At 42.6% G+C, this 26,548-nt stretch overlaps 1 protein-coding gene across 7 annotated transcripts in view; it reads right to left on the reverse strand.

Moving 5' to 3' along the window:
- The window catches only part of GAB1 (GRB2 associated binding protein 1), a 134,585-nt gene that overhangs the window by 51,118 nt on the left and 56,919 nt on the right, over positions 1-26,548 (reverse strand). The window contains exon 1 of one of the 7 annotated variants that reach the window (XM_058666818.1): positions 17,987-18,047. The exons of the other annotated variants lie outside the window; for them this stretch is intronic. The gene's annotated coding sequence lies outside the window, so the exon portion shown is untranslated. Of the gene's footprint in view, positions 1-17,986; positions 18,048-26,548 lie in introns of those variants that run through there. 7 annotated transcript variants of the gene reach the window in all.

Here is a 26,548-nt window from a genome sequence, read left to right on the forward strand (position 1 = left end):
TGGAGCATTGTGAGGCAGTTCATATGTATTTCCATTAGTAAGCACTATTTCTACTATTTCGTGTTTTTCATCATATTCCCAACTGTTGGGGCTTCTGTTCACACTGACTCTGGGGCTTTTCCAGGCTTCCTACCTCCCTGGGAGAGGCTAGAGAGTTTCAAGAGGCCAGCTGGGAGTCCGCCCAAGACAAGCAAGCAGAATTCTGTGTGCATAGGACAGAAGCCTCAGGTGACTGCACAATCGAAGGGCTATCAGAAAGAAAGACCACCTGCCTTGGGTTAATTGTACATCATCCTTTTCTTTCATTTTAATGTAGATTTTTAAAAGACTTAATTTCGGGCCCGGCGGCGTGGCCTAGCGGCTAAAGTCCTCGCCTTGAACGCCCCGGGATCCCATATGGGCGCCGGTTCTAATCCCGGCAGCTCCACTTCCCATCCAGCTCCCTGCTTGTGGCCTGGGAAAGCAGTTGAGGACGGCCCAATGCATTGGGACTCTGCACCCGCGTGGGAGACCCGGAAGAGGTTCCTGGTTCCCGGCATCGGATCGGCGCGCATCGGCCCGTTGTGGCTCACTTGAGGAGTGAATCATCGGACGGAAGACCTTCCTCTCTGTCTCTCCTCCTCTCTGTATATCTGGCTGTAATAAAATGAATAAATCTTTAAAAAAAAAAAGACTTAATTTCATTTGGAAGGAGGAGTTTTGAAGAGAGAGAGAGAGAGAGAGAGAGAGAGAGAGAGAGAGAGAGAGAGATATTTCATCTGCTACTTCACTTCCAAAATGGCCATGATGGCTGAAGCTGAGCAGATCAGAAGCCAGGAGCTTCCTCTGGGTCTCCTATGTGGGTGCATGGGCCCAAGAACTTGAGCTATCCTCTGCTGTTTTCCCAAGACACAAACAAGGAGCTGGGTTGGAAGTGTTGCAACTGAGATATACAATGCTGGCTCCACAGACAGAGGCTTACTTGGCTATGCCACAGCATCAGTTACCAGTCTCATCCATTTCTTAGCACCATATACAAAAAGCCAAGTGAGGATGTGAGCATAGCAGAACAGGACTTTCTTTCTTTCTCTCTTTCTTTCTCTCTTTTTCTTTCTTTCTTTCTTCCTTCCTTCCTTCCTTCCTTCCTTCCCTCCCTCCCTCTCTTTCTGTTTATTTATTTATTTTTTTTTTTTTATCCAGTATGGGATGCAGGCATATCTTTTTTTTTGTTTTAGATTTATTTATTTTTATTGCAAAGTCAGATATACAGAGAGGTGGAGAGACAGTGAGAAAGATCTTCTATCCGATGCAAGTGAGCGCAATGGCTGGAACTGTACCAGTCCAGAGCCAGGAGCCAGGAACTTCTTCCAGGTCTCCCACGTGGTTGCAGGATCCCAAAGCATTAGGCTTTCCTGTTTTCCCAGGCCACAAGCAGGGAGCTGGATGGAAAGTGGAGCTGCCGGGATTAGAACCGGCGCCCATATGGGATCCTGGCGCATTCAAGGCGAGGACTTTAGCTGCTAGGTCACTGTGCTGGGCCCTGCAGGCATATCTTAAGCACTAGTCTAAACACACACTCCCTTTGGATACTTCTTTTTTTTTCAAGATTTATTGTTATTTTTTTTAATTATTTATTATTTAACTTCATTAATTACATTGTATTATGTGACACAGTTACATAGATACTTGGGTTCTCCCCACCCCTCCCCAAACCCTCCCACCATGGTGGATTCCTCCACCTTGTTGCATAACCACAGCTCAAGTTCAGTTTATTTATTTGAAAAGCAGAGTGACAAAAACTATGGGAGAGGAACAAGAGTGGGAGGAGCAGGGCAAGAGGAGGAGAGACTCAAAGAGGGGGAGATAGGAGAAGGAAATGGGCTAGTCACTGGTTCATTCCCCATATGCCCACAACAGCCAGGGCTGGGCGAGGCCAAAGCCACAAGCCAGGAACCCCATTCAGACCTCCCAATGGAAGCCAGGTACTTGGACCATGATTTGTTGCCTCCCATGATGTACATCAGTAGAAAGCTGGATCAGTAGCAGAGGCTAGACTTATTCCTGGTACTCTTCTGGGATGGGAACATCCCAAAGTGGTGCCACAAAGCCTGCCCCAACTCAGCATTTTTCAGACCAGCTTTTGGTCTGCTCCAGCCTTGATAAAAGGTAGTTGGAGTTTCTAAGTCAATGTTGTCAGTGAACTGATTTGGAATGGGAGTTGCACTAAGGAAGAAAAGGTATCTGGTTCTCCCCTGTGCGCATCTCCCCAAGAGCCTGTGGTGTGAGGAGTAAAGCGCATGTCCATGTCCAGGACGACTCCTCCAGCTCAGCAGGCAAGTGGCATGAGCATCATCACGCAATCCAAGCATGCTCATAGTTACTGAGCCATTAAGTCCATTCCTAATCATCTCACCTAAGGAAAGAACACAACCACATAGAGCTATGTACCTAGGTCCCAAGACATTCCACACACACAGTGCTGTCTCTGATAGTATCTTAGTTTAGACATTTAACAGAAGGCAGAAGGACCCAACATCCTAGTTTTCCCAGGACTGTTCCAGCATTAGCTCTGAGGGCCCCACATCCTGGGAGATCTCTCAGTCCTGGGCAAATGAGGATAGCTGATCACAGCAGGGAATTGTGTGCATAAATTATGACACATTCCCATAAAGATGTCAGACACAGTCATGAAGATGTAGTTTAGAACTGGCATTTTAAAGATTCTTTTTTTCCCTCCCACAGACTGCAACATTTCCAAAACATTAAGAGGTCATGGCAAAGAACTTGTCTTTTCCATGTGGAGGAAGTGGACTTTGGTGTTGAGGAATGCTGGCAACAGCTTTCCTTCTGCATGATTCTGGCTCCACAGCAGTCACCAATTGCTCCAGGGTGTCTGTTATACCTTGTGCAAATCTTCAGCATTGTGCTTTCTCTTGCACTTGAGTCAACCCTTTGTTTTCTATGGTAGCTCAACAGCCTAATCCTGTGCTTGCTGGCACTGGTGTCCCATTTGGACATGAGTTCATGTCCCAACAGCTCCACCACAATCCATCTTCCTGCTTATAACCTCGGAAAGCAGTGGAGGATGGCCTAAATCCTTGGGACCCTGCACCCACGGTGGAGACTTACTTGGAAGAAGCTCCTGGCTCCCAGGTTCAGATCAGTTCAGCTGCAGCTGTTGCAGTCATGTGAGGAGTGAACCAGCAGATGGAAGACCTCTCTCTCTGCCTCTCTCTGTAAATCTGCCTTTCCAGTAAAAATGAATAAATCTTAAAAAAGAAGAAGAAGAAGATGTGGTGGCTAAAAGATATGCATGGCAACTGCTACCTGAATAACTGAACAAATGTTCTCAGGTAGGTTCTCAGGTGGAATGCATGAGGCACAAACCAATGGGGAGCTGTTAAGAATTCAGCCATGAACTCCATCAATCTCTACCCACCCAAGCTTAGCACACTAAAACCACACCTTACTGAATGGCCAAGTCCACAGGCACCCTGGGAATCGAACTGCACCAACATGTCAGTATTAGATGCCTGTCATTTCAGACAGCACCATGAAAGGGGTCACACCTTTTAGTTATAAAACCTGATGTAAATGCATATTTTCACGTGTAGTTACATAGCTTTCCTTTAACATACACAAACGCATTTTCCCTCTCTATATATGTATGTGACAGCTTTCTGGGTTTTGAGAGTTCACCATAATTTTATCATGGAGGATAAAGATGAAATGCCAAATGCCATAAAGTCTCATTGCCAATAAACATGAACGAAGAACAAGAAAGAAGCCTTTTACTTAAAAAAATGTGGTAAATGTGGTGGGAAATTGTTGTTATATCTCAAAGACAAAACCTTCTCATGCAGATATAAACTCTAGTTGTAACCTCACAGCACTGCACCGTCACAGGACCTCCCCAGTCATCTGTGTCTGGTTCCACAGTACTCGACAGGGAGCTGGTGCATCAGAACCTCATTTTCTAATTTAAAGTTAGTCATGGGGACAGAGTTGTGGTATAGTAAGTAAAGCTTCTGCCTATAGATCCAGAAACCCCTAGGGGCGCTGGTTCGAGTCCCTGCTGCTCCACCTGATCCAAATCCCTGCTAATGTGCCAAGGAAAGCAGGAGGAAACCCAAGTCTTGGGTCTCTGCACCGTGTGGGACACTTAGCAGATGCTCCCGAGTCCTGGCTTTTAGGGCCAGCTCAATTCTGGCTGTTGCAGCTATTTAGGAGTAAATCAACAGAGAGAGGATCACTCCCTCTTTCTCTTTTTCTTAACTGACTTTTAAATAAATAATCTTCTGAAAAACAAATTTTAAAAGTCACATGTTGCTAGAAGTTGTTGGCTGAGTAGCTGCTAGAAATGTCAGAGAACGAGACAGACAGAGAGATATAGGAGATGCATGTTTTATCCACTGGTCCAACAGCCAGCACTCCAGAAAAATCTGGGTTTCCCATGTGGGTTGCAGGGGCTCAAGCACTGGAGCCATCATCTGCTGCCTTCAGGTGAATCAGCAGAAGGCTGAATTGGAAATAGAGTAGGCAGGACTCCAACTCGCACTCTGATATGGGATGCAGGTGTCCCCAAGAAGCAGATCAAACTTTATACCCCCTACACAGTCCAGTTTTAAAAAACATTCGAAAAGAATGAAGCTCTTACAAAGAAAATCCACAAATTTTAAATTGTGTCTTCTTACTGGGATTCTATCAAGTACATGGACCTATTTCTTGATTTAACTGTGTTCCACAAACTTTTTGTTTACCCTATTAACATATACCACCTATGTTATCAGTGACATATTTGAGAAAAGAACATACTTAACTCAAACTGATAATCTAAAAAGAAGAAAGAAACTAAAAAAAAATTTTTTTGATTCTGGCATTGTGGCATAGCAGATAAGCTACAGCCAGGAACGCTGGCAACAAACATGGGTACAGGTTCAAGTCCTGGCTGCTCTACTTTCAATCCAGCACCCTAATAATGGCTGCGGAAAAGCAGGAAAAGATGGTACAAGTGCTTGGATCCCTGCCACCCACGTGGAAGACACGGTTGAATATCCTGACTCCTGGCATCAGCCTGTCTCAGCCCTGGCTGTTGTGGCCACTTGCGGAGTGAATCCATGGGGATGGAAGATGTCTTTGCATCCCCCTTTTTCTCTATAGTTCTCATTCTCAAACAAATAAATCCTTAAGACAATATGTATTTTCCATAAACCAACAGATTTTTAATTTCTATTTCCTGTTCAGTTTTCCAATCTAAAATAATTACTTCTGGGGTAGAACTGATATGAGTTCCAGCAAAAGAAAAACATTCCCATTTCCTAAGTTTCTTACTAAACATTTAAAATTTACAGTAACATAAAACATATTTAAGGCTTGGATCACAGTTCAGAAACAATAGTTTCAGATTAACAACTAGAGCAAAAGTACTGAAATATCAAAAAATAAATTTCAAATTTTCATAATTACATTTAGATGTAATAAGTCAAAACAATGTTCAGTATTATTTTCTTCTGAACTAAAACTTAATCTAGAATTTCTAGAACAAGGACATGTGGCAATGAAAAAATTCCTTAGAAAGACATAATTTTCAAAGAAATAAATCATGTGCCCTGGAGTCACTGACTATAAAACCCATTAAGTTCAACCGGTCAGTATGAATAAGCTTAACCAGAGGGAGCTAAGTACAGAGTTGAACACAAGACGAAAGTCACTGCATGGACCATAAAGTCCAGCATCTTCAATGCACGCGTGTGTGCCTGGAAGGCTCAGCCTAAAGATTGGCGATGATGCTGTCCCCCCTCCTGCTGTCTCTCCATGAGGCTACCAGGGGTTGAGGGGCTCACTCTCCACCCTCTCATAAAAACTCTTGGGAATGGGTCTGGCACAGTGTCCTAGCAGCTGAAGTCCTCTCTTTGAACGCGCCAGGATCCCATATGGGCACCAGTTCTAATCCTGACAGCTCCACCTCCCACCCAGCTCCCTGCCTGTGGCCTGGGAAAGCAGTCGAGGATGGCCCAAGGTCTTGGGACCCTGCACCTGTGTGGCAGACCTGGAGGAAGCTCCTGGCTCCTGGCTTGGGATCGGAGCAGCACCGGCCGCTACAGCCATTTGGGGAGTGAATCATCAGATGAAAGAGCTTGCTCTCTGGCTCCTCCTCTCAGGATATCTAACTTTGCAATAAAAATAAAATGGATCTTTTAAAAAAAAAACTCTTTGGAAACAGAAAAAGTGATTTGTTCATCAATGCATCATGTGGATAATGACCTCAGTGCACAAGAAAAGCTGTTGGTGCTCACTCACCCATTATCTTTTTTAACAGATCCAAGTGCTAGGCTGCTCATTCTCTCATGTTCTGGCTCTAAACTGAGTGTTGTTGTTTTTTTTTTTTTTTGTCTGTTTGTTGTTTTTTTTTTTTCCGTGTGTGTGTCAACTTCCGACTTTCTATCTCCTTTTTGCCACTCAAGACCCATAACCGTTGGCCCGCAAGAAGTAGATATAATGGAATAAAAGTGTCAGAGACCTCAGAGACTTGTCTTTGCCCAAGTGCATGCTTGGGGACTAGCAGATTCCAAGGGTTGCAGGAAGGAGAAGATAGACTACTGCTGTCCAAGGAACGACAGTGTCATTTACCAGGATCCAACTGATGTTTTACCCAAGTTACACAGTAATACAAGTGAGGAAAAAAAGCATGTTCAGTACAGTAACACAACCACAGGTATATGGATCTATCATGTGCTGTTGACACAAGAGAACCTATACACCCAGCTGGTTCAAGCCCTGGGAGACATGCAAAGTCATTCACCAAGGGCTGACATTTGAGGCAACAGAAGACAACCAACTGTGACTAGCCAACTTGGAAGTTCACTGAAGTCTATAAAAGCTAAAAATAACCACACAAACATGTTTACAGCATTTTAAAAATACAGGATCCACAAAACAGTCTTCTAAATATAAACCGTGAGTCTGGAGTTTAGAGCTTCACTTTGGGGTTTCAGAGATGTCATCAGGACATCCCACATTTCACCACAGAAATTTACATTTCAGTATTTGACCTTAAATATACAATTGCTCGTATTTAACTGGTGTCGAGGATGCTTGGATTTGGGGTGGGGAAGAATGCAAGCAGGAAGGAGAAGATGGTACCACTCCTCCTTTTAATGAAAGGGCTTCAGATGGCCACCAGCCCCCAGCTCTTTGCAGTAGGGCCTGACCTTCATGAATTTCTGAAAAAGGACATCATGTCTGTATTTTTCCATTTGACATATGCACTCCAGTGGGCCCTAGTCCCCAAAGCTATACATGGAAGCTATAGGTGGTGCTGCAACAGGCAGTGTAGGTATGAAGTCAAGTGGAACCCAGGCACAGGTACACAAATTCCCCCAACCCTGGCTGGTACATTAATTTAGGCAAGTAAAAGGCCACTCTAACTTTTGTTCTGTTCCTGAAAAGTGACAGAATCCAATATCAAGTATGGGGGAAATGTTCCAGCTAAAAATCATGATGCTTACATTAAACAAAATGGTTTGGGACAGCTGGATATGGACTATAAAGGATTCAACTGTAGTATTTTAGTGGTGTAAGAAATGAGTCTATTTGCCTTCTATATGTATGTAAAACCATTTGATATTAATTTTTGGCCTGTACTGACTTTAATTTTATGTTCTGACTTCAATTCGAAGAAATCTTAAGTTTAGGGCTGGCACAGTAGTTCAACTGGTTAATCCTCCATCTGTATCAGTATCCCATATAGTACCAGTTCATATCCCGGCCACTCCACTTCCCTTTTTGTGGCCTGGGAAAGCAGCAGAGTATGGTCCAAAGCCTAAAGCATGCACTCATGTGGGAGACCCAAAAGAAGCTCCTGGTGCCTAGCTTCAGATCAGCTCTAGCTGTTGCAGCCATGTGGGGAGTGAACTAGTGAATGAAAGATCTCTTTGTCTCTCCTTCTCTCTGTAGGTCTGCCTTTCTAATATAAACGAATCAATTAACAAAACAAAATAAGAAACCTTAAAAATTTAATAGCTGTTGGGGTAGGTGGTATGGCAATAGTAAATTGAGTTGCCTCTTGGGACACCTTCCCCCATCCTATATGGGAATGTTTGGTTCAAGTCCTGACTACTCCACACTTCCAATACAGCTTCTTGCCTGGAAGGCAGGGAATGATGGTCCAAATATTGGAGCCCGTGCCACCTACATGGGAGACCCAGATGGAGTTCCTGGCTCTTGGCTGTGGCTTGGCCCACCCCTGGCTGTTGTTGACAAGTGTGGAACAAACCAGAGATGGAAGGACAAATCCCAACCCCATTGCTCTGTTGCTCTCTCTTCCAAACAAATAACAGCTGCTAATTATATAAAACTTAAGAAAATAAGGAAGAAAAACCTGCAGCAACAAGCTAAGTCCTATACTTCTGACAGACTTAAAATGCCTGTGCCCATAAAGCACTGTGGTAGAATATCTGTATTTCTGAGGGTTGTCCAACTGTAGCAAAGTGTTCTCTAGAACAAAACTGTGTTTTTGTCAATTCATATTAGCTATTACTATTAGCGTAAACAAAGTCAGCTGAAAAATTAGGAAATAACTAAAATCCAACTGCCATTGAAACATGCTTTTTAAAATATTTCATCTAGTATTAATTTACACACACGCACACATATATACTTTAATGAGCTAGTTTTTACATTCAAAGTCAATGTATCTCCACTTTCCTGAGCCATGTTTCCAGCCTTCTGTGGCAGGTATAAAGTTTCAGTTCATTAATTTTTTACTTACTGTTATTTCTTTCTCCCAGGTCTATGTTTACTATACCTGAACTATGAAGGGAAAGATGAAGCCCTGATTGAAATGCCTTTTGAAAGTCAATAAAACAAATGGATTTAGTAACTGTAAAAACCAAAGGTATTTATTTAAAAAAGACCTAACTAAGCAGAACTTCTAGATACATTCTAACAATTAAGTTATCCAGTTATAACTCCAAGAATGTTCTGTTATACTTGATCAATTTGGTACAGTATGCAGTCAATAATTTAAGTAACTAATGACTAGAACAAATACACACAATCCTCAACTGTAATGCTATTACCTTGTTTACCAATATAGCAACTATAATCTTATATAAAATGGATTAACCCTTTTTAATAAATGAAGAATTTACTCCTTGAGAACAAAATCTCTTGATATTCAGTTTGGTAGGCATCATAACCTAAGACTTGTGAGAATAAATATCTTTACCCTTTAGCCATTTAAATGTTTACAATTAAAAAAATCAAAAGATTACCCAGTCTACTTACAGTTATCTACAATGAACAAAGAATGGTTTATTCCAAAAATAGACAGACATTGGGAGGAGAAACAAAACATCTCTGTTTCAGATTGGGCTTAAAAAAAATAAAAGTAAAAACGTCACCTGGTATTTTGTAGAAAATTGGCTGTGAAAAGGCAAAGCCATGACATTTCTCTTTAAAGATAATGTAACTCTAGGTTGGCAGGAAATATAATTTTTTTTGTAATTGGACTGTTTTTGCAAGGGTTCAGATAAAGGAAGAGTGAGAAACCACATCTTTTGCCATGTTCCTAGAAGTAACTTTATTGGTTAAGAGCCAGGACTTCCTCCATCTCTTTCTGTAAATATCTGCCTTTCAGATAAAAATAAATGGTAAAAGAAAAGACAAAAACAAAAAAACAGGGCCAGTGCAGTAGCATAGTAAAAAAATTCTCCACCTGCGGTGCTGGTAGGTCTTATAGGCACTGGTTCGAGTCCCAGCTACTCCAGCTCTGATCCAACTCCCTGCTTATGAACTGGGAAAGCAGTGGAGGATGGCCCAAAGCCTTGAGCCCCTGCACTTGCATGGGAAGACACAGAAGCTTCTGGATTTCGATCAGCTCAGCTCTAGCCATTGCAGCCATTTGGGGAATAAACCAGCAGATGGAAGACCTCTCTCTTGTTTGAAAGGCAGATTTTTACAATCCTAAAAAAAAATAATAATAAGGACTTCCTCTCTCACAACCTTTGCCCCCACTCTATACTCATATAGCCTTATAATGAGTAGACATTTGAAAAAAATTTTTGAGAAACAAAAACAACTCAGCACTGCAACTACCAAGAATTTCTCATGCTTCCTCTCACAACCTGGTTCTCCCACCAGCAGCTTCTAGGGTAGCCAGCACTAACCATTTGCTTTCATTTAGTCTCCCAGGCTCTTTCCCTCCATCATTCTATTTTGAAAACTGAACATATACGATGACTAACAAACGTGTTCTGAGACGTGGGAATGAAGGGGTAAGGGTACAGGTGTGCAATACAAGATGAACCCTACGAGAATCATCAGTATTGTCATCAATACGCAATCATACAGTGTTCAGTATGAAGTGGCTGAATGGGGGACAAACCAGAAAGGAGGAAAAACTTCTACAACAATGAAGATTTATCATTAAACTTGGGGACACGAGCTTACATTTTAAATGCAGGTTGAAAAGCACATGAGGAAGGGGTTCGGGCTTTGGGTTTGGGGGCAAGTGCCGCTCCTCACAGTGTGGCGGCTATGGGGGGTGCCCCAGCCTGGTCGGACCCAATGCTGGGGGCTCACACCAAAGACACTGCCGCAAGGCAGTGAACGAGTCCTCGGCCTCACCCAGGGGGCCAGTGCACCATGTGGTGCCAGGCTTTGCCTGCTGGCCGCCTGGCGGCCTATTCTGGGGTTTTTAAAGATATGTTTGCTGCCTGGGGACACCCATGACTAAGTCCAATTTTAGTGTAGGTGAGTATTGAATCTTGGGCGATTCCCAGTGACAGGGTCATGGAAGTTTTAGGCATGCGTGGGGACTGAGACCTGGTGGCTTGGAGGGAAGTACCCAGGAGACAATTACGGTTAGTCAGATACACCAACCCAATTCGGAATACAGAAATGGCCTGTTTGCCTAGAACATCACTGATCGTCACACACCAGCCCACACCAATACTATGGATGGGGGCCTCTTTGGCAATGATGGGTACCATTACCCAACTGTTTGGTGGAGTGGTGGAGTGGTCACATTTGGCAGGGTCAAAACTGTATCCAGCACGCAAGAGAACTTGCTCTGGGGGTAGACTCTATGGGGTTGTGTGGGCCCAACCCTGTGGAAATACAAGTTCCCCTAGTTGGACACCCTAACAGGGTTGAGGTTCCCACCAAGGTGCGCGTGTGCTGGAATGGGGGCTGCGTTCTATCTAGGAAACAGTTGCAGTCACCTTAGGCACTAGTGTGGGCTGGGATTGGATACACCAGGCCAGTTCAGACCCCAACACCATCTGGTGTCATGGAGAACCAGGGTAGATGTGGGACTGACTAGGCTGGGTCTCAACCCCCTACTGAGCCATGTGTGAGCTGTATGCGTGTATGGACGAGCCATGGCTGGGCTGAAACATCCAACAACAAGAACCAGAATGGGGTGAAAGCCAGCCAGGAAAAGCCACTGTTCCTGCTAGGACAGGAGGTGAACTGAGTAGGGCTGGCTCAAGGACCCCCTGGTATGCGCAAAATCTGGCATTGGGAGGGGTTCTGATGGAGCAGCCTGGGCAACTCCTCTAGCAGGACACAGTCCCTGCAGGTAAGCGCAAGAAGCATGATAGGAAACAGCCCAGAATAGGCCATGGAAAGTTTCCCACTGGCACACATTCAGCATGGGTCAGGGGCAGACCAGGCTGAATCAGTTCATGTAATACACTGGTAAATCCGAACACCAGAACAGAGTGTGGGTTGAGCCGGGTTTGGTCGCGACAAAACCAGTACACATTATGGAATGCGAGGGTGAGGTTGCCTGTACTGGATTTGAATGCAGCACCCAACCAGCACACGTGAGATCCAGGAACGGAGGGACAGAGCTGGCAGGGGGATTAAGGGGCTGGTCCCCTCACCGGACAGCTACTCCCACTGGAGAGCGTGGGCTGGGATGAAGACAGACCAGACTAAGCAAGGCTGCAACACCTGTGCGCTGCATGTGGACTAGATCAGGGAAAAGCCAGGCTGGGCTGATTATTCCTGCTGGTGCAAGCATAAATTAGAGTGGGTGAGGGATGTTTGGGCTTGGCTGCAGCATCAGCTGGCAGAAGCTGGCACTGGGGACTAATTCTGTCAAGTCAAATCACAGAACCACCTAAAGAGTGCATAAACCGGGACTGAGAGAGACCTGGGAGGGAAAAAGTGGGTTCCCCCTTCCTGGGTCACTAGTCCCACGGGAGGGCATGAAAACTAGGATGGGGGCTGGGGTGGCTAGACCGAGAGGCACTCAACAACATCCGTGAGGGCTGGATGGTTGAGTTGGTTAGATGGAACTAAGCTTTAATTCCCACTGACACGTACAAGAGCCAAATGGGATGGGGGACAGACCGGTCTACTGCTACACATACTCGCAAACCAGGGTAGGGGGTGGGCCTGATGGGGGTTGTTGTGGGTCGCCCCAACTAGGCTGCAGCTCCCACTGGTTGATGTAAGGGCCAAGTATGTGCTGGGCAGAACCAGACTGGACTGCAACACCCATTGGTTCCAGTGCAACTTGGGACTGAAACAGAACCAACCCAGCAATTGCAACCACCAGCTGATCAGCGTGATGGACTGTGCCGGGCCCTGTGCTTGCTAGAACATACAAGAATCTGGTCTGGGAATACCTCAATGTTTCTTTGGAGATCTCCCCAATCGAACTGCTGGACTCAGAACTCTAACCAAGAAAAGACAGAAGACAGAACAGGTCAATCATTCATCTCAGCTATATGTTGGCAGCAAAATATGGGGCAAACGGAGACTTTATGATGGACCATATCAATCAGTGGACGACCTCATCGAGCGAAACTGGCAGCGATTCATAACTGGAGAACTATTAAAACCACTTGAGCAAATATCTCAGAGCATGCCCCACATCCGGGACTTGGGGTGGGTGGAAAACCAGGTGGGGCTTCTCCCTCAATATCCCCCTTTACCTCGGATACATGATGGAAACAATATGGACATAATGGTATTACCCACTTCCCTATACCCCCGAACCTTTTTTTTTAAACCGCAATTAACTATGTAAAGATTGTCAACAATACAATAAAATAAAAAAAAATTAAAACAGAAAAAAGAAAAAAAGAAAAGCACATGACACTTCAGATGCCATTCTATGAAATACAATGAAGCAGAAAACCCTTCCCCCCCAAGATGTCTATGGAGAATTAAATGTGTCATAAATGTGAAGGTCCTTGCTGCTTCGTTCTTTTGCCTGCCCTCTAGTGGAGTGTTAACAAGCAAATCTAGGAAAACCACAAGAGAACAACACAGCCCACAGAGGTGACCTCGAACGTCTACCAAATCAGACAATTAAGTTCAAAAAGGTAGTTTCTGAATTCTTAGTGGACACTTTTGACTTAAAGACAAAACTTTGGTATCAACTTTGATAGGTTAAACAATTTCCTCATGCACCTTTGGACTCTCCAACACAGCCTCTTAAGGAAGTGCCGACACCTACACGGTATCTAGGTAGCTTATGGCTTTATCTAAGATAACAAAACTGATTTGCCAGCCAACATGGTCTGAAAACTTTCCTTTTGGTTTTCAGGCATTCTACACAGGCACAAATAAAACAACCATTTCTGCAAAGAAAAGTCTGAGATCTACGAATTCCTTTTCATAGGAGTTGAAGTAAAGAACAGGTACAGTGAGACATGGGTTTGGAGCCGGAGGGTGAGGCTGTGTGACTCCTCTGGGAAGATCCCCGTGGGGATCTTTATGTTTAGAAGGCAGTGTGGGCTTTGCCGATGATCTCATCAGCAGCAACAGCCGACTCTCCCAGAATCAGCGACTCATTCGACACTCGAGTTTCACAGTAACATACACACTTCTTTAAATATGAACAAGGTAGACACACAGAACGACATAAGCAGACAACCCATCAGTAGACCTCCTCCTTGTGACTGTGATGTGTGTGCAAGATGTCAATCAGAATTCCAAACAGCACTGAGCAAAACTGGGTGCCGGGCGGGGGCGGGGGGGAAGATTCAAGTGATGGGCACAGTTTCTGGGTTTCAGTGACTCAGTCAGTCAGTTTCTTAACTTCTACAACAACCACAATGCCTTCTTACTCTTAACTGTGATAAATACAATCATCTTGAGAGAGACAGGTAATTCAAGATCTCCTGTGTCTGACAGCACAGAAAAATGACTCCTACTGCAGTTGGAATTCTGTTGCTCAGCACTGTATGAACAATCAAAGGAGAAAATTTATATAAAAATATTCTGGAATAGAGGCACTCAACAAGTGTTTACTAAATTAGCACTTTTAACACTCTCTGTAGAAGTGCAGGAGTATAGTAAATTTGAGAAAGTTTTAAAAGCAGTTAGCATCTAGTGATTTATGACTACGGATTGCATGTATGTAGCAGCAGCTTAAAAGACTCTCATCAGCTTGTAGCCTAAATTAGGGCAGATGAAGTATTCAAACACTCATCTGAACAAGCACCTGCTCAGGATCAAGGGACACTGGATTTGGGCTTTTTTTTTTTCTTCAGACTGTTGTGATTGCTGTGAAAAGGAGGAGGGACACAGAGGGCAGACACTCATTTTCTTCTCTCCATTTCTTTCCCTTCGGGCAAGATCTGAGTAATAGGAAGTACCAAGGAAGACAGAACAAAATTCCTTTGCTTGGAAAGCTTTCCCCAATGTCTCTGTCATTGCTTAGATTTCTACCAGAAAAGGCAAATTTCAGCCAACAATGCTCAATGGATATATTACAATCTTCGAAGTTCACATACTAGCAGGGTGCTGGGGATTTCCCAGTTCTCTCGACTTGGGCATGGATTCTTGAGTTCAGTTTTTATTCCTTATCTGCTGTACTGCCAAACTAATCATAGTGCATCAAATAATTCACTTTCTTTAAATCTACTATATTAAGATGGTGACATCACCATGAAGTTTTAAATACACTAACATTATGATATAATCCCTAAAGCATGCTTATACATCTAATTTAATGTCTTGGAGTCTGTTCAAATTATTCATTAAAATGAGAAACAAAGAACACAACAATAAAGGAGCAGCTGTTGCAATTGTATATTGGATTTGCAGTGTGTAGTGTATTTATAGTTAAACAGAGCAAAACGGGCTACTCGGGGAAGAACTGCTCCTACTCCCAAAGAATTATGTTGTAACTATTAGTGCAGGGCATTATTTAAATGTTTATACAGCATTGGGTTTTCTATGTGCTTTAAGTAAACACATAGTCTGTAGGCACAATTTTTAGACATATTTCTTACGTTTTTGCTGAATAGTTCAGCATCTTGTTTCTCTAATCACATTATCAGCAAGTCAAGGCCAGATACTCATTTGAGTCACCACTGTCCACTGAGCTCCTAGCACATTCCAGGAAATAATAGGTGTTCAATACAAGCAGTCATGTAAAAGTGTGCTGCAGGAGTTAAACCATCCTATGATTCAGAAGCAACACAATGCTCTGCCCCAGGCACCTGCATCCCCAGTTCTACTCTAAATAGAACTGTATCATGGATGTGCTGGCTTCTTACTTTACCTCTCCTGTGGGCTAGCCCTTGTCCCCCCTTACCTGGTCTCTTTTTTTTTATTTATTTATTTAGGAAGCTGAGCTTCTTTTTTTTAATATTTTTTATATTTTGGAAAATCTTTACGTAGTTAATTAGGATAAAAAGGTTTAAGGGCTACAGCAAAGTGGGTAAGACTATTATTTCCATATTGTTTCCTTCATGTTTAAAGGGGGATATTAAGGGAGAAGAGACCTGGGGTGGGTGGGAAACCAGTTGGGCCTTCTCCCTTAATATCCACCTGGCCTCTTTCATTTCACTCTGCCCACTTTCTGACCCTCTGTGTTATTAACTCCCCCCATTGCTCATTTCCAAGAGTGGCCACTGACATTCCGACCAGAGTACCATCAGATTACATCCGCTCTCCTACTGTTCTAGCCCTCACTGGGTTTGTATGCACAATCTTTAAAATTAGCATTTATGATTTCTTCCTTTGTCCATCAACCCTAAGAGTGTTAGCACCCTCACATAAACCCAGCTGACAGCACTGAAGTAGCTTTTTCATACAAATCTCACTCTGATGCATCTGGGAGTGAATCCGTGTCTTATCATAAGGGAACTAGATGAGACACCTCATGCTTCCAAATGGCTTACATAGGACTTGCCACTCTTGGACATCATCCATTGAATACCTGCCTGGACAGCTCGCTTCTCTTCCTTTTCCCAAAGTTACCATACCACCTGCTTCAGCCACACACCCACACCACTGTTTTTCAGTCTTAGAGTTCACTTTCTATTTTTCTTAGGACAATTAATGTTCATTCTCTCCCTCTTGCCTTACATTCTTCCACTGCCTAATCCATCCAAGGTAGCCATGCACTGCCAAGATGAGTAAATTTACATTTTCTTCTATAATTAGCTCAACTGTTTATGACTTTTTATTCTAAAGATTAACGCACAGAGTTTACATCAATAAGCAGCATTCACACTACCATGACCATGGATGCCCTAACCAAGGGTAGGACACCCACTTCTCTGCTTGTCAGGATCACTACTGGTGTCACTTGATGGAGAATGCTCTTAGGGTCAAATTCCAACAGATTCCATCCCTCCCTCCCTCCCTCTCTTTCTCTCTTCCTTCCTTCTTTCTTTTCTTCTTTCCTCCTCCCTCCCTTCCTGCCTTCCATTTTTAAACTCACCAATTGCTTATTGAATCTTCAACTCTTCCTAAGCTTCAGGCTCCCATTACACTTTCAAATTATTAATCCCCTCCTTTCCTAGAGCCCCTTGCTGGAATCTCTCTCCATTCTCGCCTCTGTCCCATCCCACACCTCTTCTCCATTCAGGAGTGGCTGCTAACCAGTCTGGAGGTAGCTTTCATCCTCCAACTACCTACATGGCTCTCCCAGGGCAGTCCACCCATCTCAGCATGCCATGACTCTCTTTCTCAGTTTACTCCTTGCTTTGTTTTATCCCAGTCCTGGAAGCATGCAGAAGGCATGTGCTAAATAAAGGAGGGAGACTGGCAGAGGGGCTACTAACAGTGTTTATCCATTCATTTCTATGTGGGCAAACACAGCTTCAAAACTTAGTATCTTAGAATAAAGGGAAAAAAGTTTAAAAAGATCTCTCAAGTATTTTGGTGGGTTGAGAATTTACAATCATAGGCCTTCTCTGTGTGGGTTATTTGTACCCAACAATCATCATTTCATCATTTAAATTGCAAAAAATTAAATCCAGGAATGGGAGGTAATGCTCAATTTTCCTTTTTACTTTTTTTCAACTGTATACCTGTTATACAGAATTCATCCTAAATTTAAAATGTACATAAGTCTAAATCTGGCAATCTAAATACATCTGGGGAGATTTTTGAATTGTAAATGATCAATTATATCTGGTCTGTTTATTCATTAAACAATATTTAAGCACCTACATGTGTCACTGCTGTCACTGGAGGGATAGCAGTTTAAGAAACAAAAATCTGTCACCTCAGAAAGAAAACTAAGGAAACTGAGAAAGAAAATTAAGAGAACATAAATTTTAGTGGAGGAGGACAAAAACATGTACATCCATTTTGGAATCATCTAACTGCTACGAAGGGAAATTCATGTTGATTGCAAGTCATCACCTTACCTAATCAACCCAAAGGAGGTGGGGAACTGTCCTAACACCATCCATAAAATGTCTTTTAGTAGATGTGAGCCACCACCATTCTTAATTCAGTCCCTCTGGGCAACGGCAATTACCAAGCTCTTAGGATCAGATCCTGGGAGCCAATGGGCTTGAAAGCTCTTCAATCTTGTCCTCTGAACATCTCCATCAGCTAATAAGATGAGGTAATCGATGCGTGGCTTCACTGTGTAATCTCAATGCAAGGCCATTACTTCAGTCCCTTGCCATCATCAAATACTCATCCCGGAACACTCACCACTCCAGTCCAATATCCATCAACACAATGATCCAAGCAAAAAAAGGAGGAGAAAGAAGACAGAATTACACCTCATTACCTGTTTTGTTTTCTAAACACTTTGACACTTTGTTAGAGCTCTGCTTGTTCTCCTCCTACCTGAAAGAACAAGTAGAGCAAACAGAAGTATCAAGGAAGATGAAGTATTTTGGAATTCAACAAGCAATAACGATGATTAAGGCAAGTGGCTAAAGGGAAGAGAACTGGTTTGATCTAGAAAACATATGAGGATACCTCAAAAAGGTTCAGAAAAACAGAATTAAAAAATAAAATTTGGTGGGAAAATGCTGAGATCCAAACACAGAAAGGGTTCAGTGAAAATGTGTATTATAATTAGAAAATAAAAACTACGTACATATTTCTACTCTTTCAGAATCACAATCTCTTACTTCCAATTAAATGAACTTTTTGATCTACCCTCACACTAAATGATGACTTTGTATACACATGTAACTGATTTTTCTGGAGAACAACCTTATTTATATGCAATGTAAATAGTGACTCCATACTGAAAATTTATTTGTGCAATAGAAAATGAACCAAAGGAGCCATACCTTCCTCTAAACAGGAGCAATTAAAGTGGACACACAGAATAACTGGGGCTGAGGGGATGTTAGCACTGAGGGCTGAACACCCTGGACAGCCCTCCCGCCTCTCTTTTGACCTAAGTCTCCCTTGTCCCCTGCTGTCTTTCTTATTTTCTTATTTTCTCTGAAGCTTGCTTTCTCTAACAATATCTCCTTCTCCCTGTCTCCTATTCCTTCTTTATTTCCTCTTAAGAGACTTAATGTGCTCTTATCAAAAAGGAGTTAATTTTTTTTTCTTTTTTTTCTCTAGCACTCTTTCTTTTGTTGTTTTTAAGCATCTTTAAGTGTGGGACTGTCTTGACTTCTCTCTCTCTTTTTTTTTTCCAGGAAAGTAGGTATGATTAAAAAGAAAACAGCCTTCCATTCTTGACACAGAAATCAGAAAATGCTTTTTGATAGCCTGGACACTGAACAGGTGAAAGCAAGAACTATTTTATATGATCCTTCAATACTTTTTAAAAGACTGTTATTATTATTAGTAACAATAATAATTAACATTTACTGAGTACCCATTAAGTACCAGACATTGTTATACAGAGTTTTATATATTAACTTAATCCCCACCACAATTCTATAAGATAGACAGTAATTATTCCCCTTTATAGGTGAGACAAGTCACAGAGATTAAACAACTTGCCCAGGGTCATAATGGATATGGCAAGGCCAGGATTTGACAAAACCAATGCAGTCTTATCTCAGAGCTCATGTCCTTAACCACTTAATAAATTAGGGGCAGCAAACACTTTTGTAAATAGCCCAACAGTGACCATTTCAGGTCTCGTAGGCTACCCAAGGCTTCTGTTTCATATTTTAACAGTCTTTAAAAATGTGAAGAACCTTCTTGGACAAAATCATGACCAGGGGTTGTAGGTCGCCAATCTGTGATGTATGGTTCTATTATTTCAAATGAGCTAGTCTAGCACAAATTCAGACAGAAACAAAAATGAAAGATTCTGGATGGGCAAGCTTCAAATCTATGGTCAGTGGATACTTGCAAACTATTAATTGTGAGTAGCCACTGGAACAAACACAGGCGGAAAAAATGCAAAACTCTCAAAATCAAAGAGCTGTAGCAGGTTTATGGACAGACACAAGGACGTTCAGCTCATAGATATGATCATATCTAATTACTACTAAATGGGAGGTAATAAAAAAATAAATCTTAGCTTCAATAGGCAAGTGTTTCAACAGTAAAAAGTTCTTCTCTATCTGCTGGAAACAGGGACAACTATGTCATCTATTTCCTTATGGATAACAGTATCTGTATGCCAAAGACGGTGCCCTCCCTCAAAGTCCCTTACAAATATTAGTTAATAGTTACATTCTCAAAATACTCATGCTCTTCAATGTTAGAAATGCAATAGGTTAATTGTTAGCTCAACATCCCTGATAAATCTGGAAATCAAAAAACTACAAACGTTTCCAACCTATATTCTTTCCTAGTAAACTGGTAAAGCCCAACTCACATAAATCGCCAGCACATTACCGCCCTCTGAACACACTTCAACATGTTATAAACACGTTTCTGTAAAGGCTCCATCGATGATGCACTTCCAACGCATCTTTTAAAAGCCATGAGCTTTATTTCAACAACATAACAATCATTTTAAAAAGACCCTAAAGTAGGAATTGAAGCAACTTATACTGGCTCATGACTACCAAAACAAACAGCTCCAACACAAATTCCATTTCTTAGAAATACTTCTTCTATTCTCCATTATTTGTTATTTCTCTGTGTGTGTGTGGGCGGGGTGAAGACACGGAGAAGAGACTTACTTTTACTTTCTTTCCTGTTAACATGGGATCAGCTGTTTAAAACAACTGCAGTTATTTCCAGTCACATAGGCAAGGGGCTACCTATAAAAACAGATGCCTCCACTTAAAGCAAATAAGAGCATTTCCAGCTTAAAGAGTGTGCAGGGTATGCTACTGGGCAGACCTAAAAATACAGCTTTTTAAAAATACCAGGCAGTAACTCAAGACATCATTCCTTCTCATTGTTTTTAGCAGTTGCCAAATACACAAGAAAGGAAAACAAAACATTCAAGGAGGTAATCTTTATAAGGTATTCAACAATATTTGCTATAACACTAGAATCTTCCCTCACCATTTGGCTGCCCTAAAGAACTTGAACATTTTCTTTGCTGAGAAAAGTTGCTTACTTAGTAGTTAATTTTTATCCACAGTACTTTCTTCTCAACGTAGAAATGCATATATTTAGGCTTTGTTTTCTCTTTGGCAGCAGTGAGGAGTCAGAGGTAATCTTAACAAGTATGTTGTTCAGGACTTTGACTGCTGAAGTTTTACCCTGTGCAAGTCTCCTTGTTTCTGCCCTCTCCTGTGCTTTGAGATAACCACACTACTCCCAGAAAAAAAGTTGCTCTGGAAGCCGCTGTACTTTGTACTAGTCAGGTCAGATAAGGGTTAAGTGTAACTTACAGAGCTGGCAGAGTGGATTGGGGGATGGAAAGGAGAGCATCCCAAATCAACTTTCCTTCCTTCCATCATGCATCCGCCCAGTTTTCACCTGTATCATCTGGTCTCCCCTGGATTTGAGCTTCCAAAAATAAGGGAAATCCCTCTCCAAAACAGACAACTGATCCCCTATGGGAGATGCAAATTCTGTGCTAAGCAGCTTTGTAATGTCTTTCCCCTTAAAACAACAAAATTTAGAAACTTCTTAAATAAATAAATGTCAGTTGCACCTATGAAAAGGCTTGGTGCAGATCACTAGTGGCTTATCCAAATCTGTTCTTCTATTCTGCCACAATGAATGAGCTGTACATGGGTACATAGTCATCAAGCTAGAAATTACACTTCTCAGCCTCCCCAGTAAACAGAGATAGCCAGGTGGCTTTCCTTGGAGGAAGGGGAGTGGCAGGGACGAGAGCCTTTTCTGGGCTGGGTTGCAGTGGGGAGGAACCTGGGCCCTGGCATTCTGCAAGGGGCATGCTAGCCTGGAATGCCTTCTTGTTATAAGGGCAAGAATATCGTGGTTTCTGTGTTCTAGCAGGCAAGGCTTTATTATAATGGACATCAATACAGACTATGTGTGGTGCTGTTCTGAATTATTTCATGAATTAGCTTCTGTGAAAGGTAGTGTTGCTATTCCCAGTTTCCAGATGAAGAGATGCAGAGTTGCAGTCAGGTGAGTTTTTCCAAAGGTCCAACAATAGTGATGGATGATATGATTAACTATAGGTCTGCATGGTGTGAAGTCCAAACATCTGACCACTACTGTACATTGCTGCCTTAAAGGAAATCTAACATTGATCAATTTACAAATGCTCTCATTCTGAGCTTTTTCTTCTGTTGCAAAAATTTATACAGATTTGTATTCTATAAATTTTATAAATCCCTTAAATTGTATAAATATTTGTAAACCATACAAATTTCTATAAATTGTTCAAATTGTATAAATACCCTTACTGTAATACTAAAGATTTAAATCTTTTTGTAAAACTGATGGAATCATCCAGCAAGTCAATAAAAACACAGCTTTCTGGGTGACATTTTTTCCTTCCATTTCTAAAATTCAATTATGTTCTACACAAGGCCTGGATCTGACCTCAACTTAGCACTGTGTGGCACAGGTTGATCGTCTCTAATCCAAAAACCTCAAATCTAAAATGCTTCAAAATCCAAAGGTTTTTGAGTATCAACATAATACTCAAAAATTTTGGAATTCCAAATTTCAGATTGGGGATGCTCAATGACTAACATTTGCACAGGTATACTAAAATCTGAAATGTTCCCTTTTCTCAAACATTTTGAATAAAAGATGGCCAATCTGCATAGGATTGTTAATTTAAAAATGAACACATTCAACTGTACTAATACTGTATATTATAAGAGTCCCAGAAACACTGTTATGAGATAACGGGGGGTTTTCCATTCAGTAATATGAGGCCACAGACTTCCAGTCCTCCCCAGCATTTGCAACTCTAACCATAAATAGTAAAACCGAAGAAACAATGGGTCCAGTGTGATGGTTACTGTTCCCCTTGCAAACATCGGAATTTCGTGTGGGTGCCAGTTTGTCTTCCAACTGCTCCAGTTTTTATCCAGCTGCCTGCTTGTGATCTGGGAAAGCAATAGAAGATGGTCTAAAAGCCCTGGGAACCTGTAACCTCATGGGAGACCCAAAGAAAGCCCCTGGTTCTTGGCTTTGGATTGGCTCAGCTCTGGCTGTAGCAACCAGCTGGGGAGTGAACCAGTGGATGGAAGATCTTTATCTCTGTTTCTCTCTGTAAATCTGCCTTTCCAATTAAAAAAAAAAAACTCAAACAAAAAACCCTAAAAAGACAAGCTTATCAATGCAAACCCCAAATCCTCCCATCAAGGGAGGTAACAGAAAGGTATGGATGAATGTATAAGAGGGATTTGGCAGGGTGACAGGAGGAAAGAGACTGCAAGACAAGCTTCTTTTGTCTTTGCATTTGACAAGATAATTTTGCTTGAGTTCTGTCATGTTCAGAAAACTTATAATGAGTTGCCAAAACTCTTATTTAGTCATTCAATACGGACACAGAACTTTTTGCCAGGTAACTTCTCTGCCAGTCATTGGTTACAGAAGAGTGAGTAAAGCAGAGTGAGGACGGGGAAGTATGGCAGTTGCTTTTATACAACAAAGGTGATGGTGCTTATCCTAACTTATACTTGAGTAAAAAAAACTCCAGAATAAACAGTCTTGTTGCTTAGCAGCTTCAGAATGCACAAGGCCACAACAAAGAGACTTCCTTTGCTTTTCCTTCTCACCTGTCAGACATCCCTGCAGAGGGGGCTGGGGACCTGGTGTGTGGAAGCTTTGGGCATCCAGGAAACTCACAAGTCTCAGCACCTAACCTGCATGGCATCTTTCCTACCCTTCCTTCCAGAAGGTCTGAATATACATTGGAAATTCATGCTTCCCCCCACTGTGGCCAACCTCGCTAGGTTTCCATTAATAGGATATGAGTGAACATCACTGAGTCCCTTGCCAGCACAAGCAAACATTTCAAGACTGATACCAATCTTCCCATTTTACGCATGAATTAAGAAGACAAGGGAAGAAAGGTTCTTTCCACATTGGCTTATCCACTGTGGACAAAGGAAGTTATGAAAACCCTATCTTGTGTGAGTCCGATGTGAGTGGGTCTAGGTGGCTCTTGGTGTTGTCAAGTATGCTGCTTGCAGTCCATGCAGAAAATGCTCCATCTCCTGCGCTCACAGAAGCTTCTGCCCACACACTCCTCCGTATGTCTCACAAAGCTCCCTCTGATTTTTGGCTCAGTCATGGCTTTTCAAAGAAAAACTTCCAAACATCAATGTGTGCAAATACAGCTTTAGCTCTTCAAACAATTGTTTAAAACCTTAGTTTTCGGAGCCTGGAGGCGTGGCCTAGTGGCTAAAGTCTTCGCCTTCAAGCCCCGGGATCCCATATGGGCGCCAGTTCTAATCCCGGCAGCTCCACTTCCTATCCAGCTTCCTGCTTGTGGCCTGGGAAAGCAGTTGAGGACGGCCCAATGCATTGGGACCCTGCACCCGCGTGGGAGACCCGGAAGAGGTTCCTGGTTCCTGGCTTCGGATGGGCGCAGAACCGGCCGTTGCGTCACCTGGGGAGTGAATCATCGGACGGAGGATCTTCCTCTCTGTCTCTCCTCCTCTCTGTATATCTGACTTTGTAATAAAAATAAATAAATCTAAAAAAAAAAAACAAACCTTAGTTTTCTCTGCCAAAAACTAGTATAAAAATCACTGGGGAGGACAGTGCAGTGCTATATCAAGCTAATCCTCTGCCTGTGGTGCTGGCATCCCATTTGGGTTCTGGTTCAAGTCTTAGCTGCACTTTTGATCTAGCTCCCTGATCATATGCCTGGGAAAGCAGAGGAAGAGGGTCTTGGAGTTTTGCACCCAAATCAGAAGAGGCTCCTGGCTCAGAATCAGCCTGGTTCCGGTTGTTGTAACTATTTGGGCAATGAACCAGTGGATAGCAGATTCTCTGTCTCTCTGGGAGCCATAGATCCCAGATCCCCAAACCTTTGGATTGAGATAGGCAGCAAATGGGCAAATTCCGGGAGACTTCCAGGTGTAAAGTTAACACCAAGTATGTCTGTGAGGATGGAGTCAGAGAGTGTTGACCTGTGAAGGGTAGCAGAGTAGGATATGAGGGAGAGGGTCGAGAAGTGGGAGGACCTGAAGTGACAAACCAAGGAGCATGGACTGTACTGAGCAGGTACAGAGTAAGTGATGGAGACTCAAGAGCCACACTTGTACACACTTATAGAAGGTAGCTTTGGAAGAGGTTGAGGCTCTAGACAGGGAGACCTGTGAGAAGGTCTGACTTACGCTAGTACAGTAGGGATAAAGCAAGACAGAGCAGTAGGCATTAGAGAGGAGGGACATTCTTGCGTTAGGATGTTGTACTTTAAAGACAGAGAAGCTGGGTGGGCACTTGGCACAACATTAAGATGTCCAGATACCATACTGAAGTGCCTAGTCCAGATCTGGCTCTATTTCTGATCGACCTTCTTGTTAATGCACATCTTGGGAGGCAGAAGATGAGGGTTCAAGTATGCAAGTCCTTGTTCCCATGTAGGAGATCCAGATGGTGTTTAAGGTATTTGGGAAGAGAACTAAGCAGATAGAAGATTTCTCTGCCATTGTCTTTTACACAAAACGAAAAGAATAAAAAGAAATATACAGGTAGAGCTCATAGAAGGTGGTAACATTCTACACTCTCTCCTTCTACCTTTGCCAGCCTATCTCATGTCTGGCTCCTTATACCTACCTCTGAAAACAACTTCTTCAACAATCACTTGCATGTTGTTCCATTCTCCCATGGGCTACTTACTGGTTGCCACAAGTACAAAGTCCTAACTCTTGCATTTCCAAGGTGACTCACTCTGCTTACCATGTCACTTTCTGTGGAAGGGAGTACCAGCTGCTCCCAATATCCATTTCCTCATTTTCTATAATAGAAGCCAGCACATTTTTTCTGCAATATAGTAGATACTCTGGGTATTGCATACGATCTCTGAAGCAACTACTGATCTCTTCCACTGTAATGTTGAAAGCAGACAGACATGGTTCACCAGCAGTGTTCTGTTACAGAATGAGAGGGAAATGACACCCAAATCCTTTCAACTTAAGTCACTATATTCTGGGTATACATGAAGGGGCTTGACTATGTTCCAATACAACTTCATTTACCACTGCAGGTGGCTGGCTGATTCAGCATTCAGACACTGCTTCCTTACCCCCATTCTACAGCCATAGAACCTTTATAGGGTGTCTGGCTTATTAAAGACTACATTTGCAGACTCCCTTGCAGCTAACTGTTGTCACGTGACTGTTCTCATCAATAAGGGTATAAGTGAAAAGGGCCTATACAACTTCTAGATCATCTCTACTCTCTTGAGCTGAAATGAGACTCTGGTAAGATATCTTGGGGACGATGAGGGCAACCTTCTCAGGATAGTCGAGAAAGAAGATGGAAACCAAATGTCCAATGGGGCACCACCCTAGTCTAAGCCCAACATGGATTACCCAGACTGTTCTGATAACAGAACGAGAGGGAAAATACAATAAAATCCTTTAACTTGTTTCAGTCACTGTATTTAGGATACTTTTTTCCATAAGTATTTGCATTGTCAAGTTCAGCTCACAGCACAGGATGACTCAATTCCAGCAAACAACCATATACCCACACCATGGAGTCAGAGACTCAGCACTATATATGATTATCACAAGAGACATGCAGCGATGGCTTGCTATGTGCCATGCATTTAGAAACTGCCAGATCCACTTTATCCTTATTGTATTAAGGGATTTCAGAGGTGGCTTCTATGCCTGAAGTGGCCCTGCTACTAAGCAGCCATATGGCTCCAAAAGCTCCATAAGCTATGGGAGGGACCAGTGTGCTTGAGCTGTCTTTCCCCCAAAGCCATTCCCTGACATTCTGGAGAAGCCACAGTGATAGCACTATTACCGGTTGCAGTGTGACATTTAGAGATGGCTCTATGGCACCAGGCTTC

Source organism: Ochotona princeps, chromosome 7 (assembly GCF_030435755.1).
Source record: "Ochotona princeps isolate mOchPri1 chromosome 7, mOchPri1.hap1, whole genome shotgun sequence".
Lineage (NCBI taxonomy): Eukaryota > Metazoa > Chordata > Mammalia > Lagomorpha > Ochotonidae > Ochotona > Ochotona princeps.